Source organism: Morus notabilis, unplaced genomic scaffold, assembly GCF_000414095.1.
Source record: "Morus notabilis unplaced genomic scaffold, ASM41409v2 Scaffold11661, whole genome shotgun sequence".
Lineage (NCBI taxonomy): Eukaryota > Viridiplantae > Streptophyta > Magnoliopsida > Rosales > Moraceae > Morus > Morus notabilis.
Genome location: NW_010362711.1, coordinates 1 through 1,002, shown reverse-complemented (window position 1 = coordinate 1,002; position 1,002 = coordinate 1). Strand labels below are relative to the sequence as shown.

The 1,002-nt window shown below is 33.9% G+C and overlaps 1 long non-coding RNA gene across 1 annotated transcript; it reads left to right on the top strand.

Annotated features, from left to right (window-relative positions):
* The first annotated feature begins 6 nt into the window (after positions 1-6).
* On the top strand, positions 7-457 carry LOC112092428. The gene is made up of 3 exons (XR_002902588.1): positions 7-115; positions 245-316; positions 399-457. It is a non-coding gene; the product is annotated as an uncharacterized LOC112092428 (long non-coding RNA).
* The last annotated feature ends 545 nt before the right edge of the window (positions 458-1,002 follow it).

The window sequence follows — 1,002 nt, the reverse complement described above, 5'->3', positions numbered from 1 at the left end:
TTTTTATTTTTTTTGTTAAATATATAGTACTCGAAGGAATAGAGTCAAAAGAGTTAGAGAAGGGCTGGAAAATTCTCTCAAGGGACGGATTGAGCTGATTGAAAGCTATGCAAGAGTATGTTTTTATTGTAGTTAGCACAACTAAGCATTAGCTAGCCCAAGTAAAGAAAAATGTAAACAATGTTTACTCAACATCTCTTGCCAAATACGCATCTAACTAATATGGTGACGCCCTCCATTTCAGATATCGTCAATGATCGAAATTGAGGTAGAAATGGACTCCGATGTTCTTGCTGCCGAAGCAGCAAGCAATGCGGTATGCTTGAGTTGCTTCTACATTATTTTCCACCTTTGACAATATGCCTCATAATTTCTAACTATATGATTTTTACTTGCAGGAGAGTATTGCCGAACAAATACAACAGATAATGGAGCTAGAGAATCTTGAAGAGGCATGTGCTTCTTACTTTGGGTGCTTTTTTTTGTTTTTTTTAATAACATGCATGTTACGACTTATTTTCGCTTTTTAATAACTCACGAAAGAATCAATCGACGAAAATAATTACACTCGCATGTAGGGGAAAAAATTGGTGTTACTGCTCTTTGTTGAGCTTGAAGATTTAGTAACATTATCAACCAAAGCATGATTTATACTAGAAAGGTTATATATATATATAAGGGGATTTTTTGATAGTCTGGTGTACCAGTAGGGGGGATTTTTTGATAGTCTGGTGTACCAGTAGGTTATATTTTTGATAGTCTGGTGTACTAGTAGGGGGGATTTTTTGATAGTCTGGTGTACCAGTAGGTTATATTTAGAAAAGGTTATATATATATATATATATAAAAGGAAATTTTTTGATACGTCTGGTGTACCAGTAGGTTATATTTTTCTAACCGTTATATTTGTGTACTTTTTGACTTTTACGTGATTTTATGCAAATCTAACGAATAGAAAACTTAGTCTACCAGTATGTTAACGTACCGGAGAAGGTCATATAT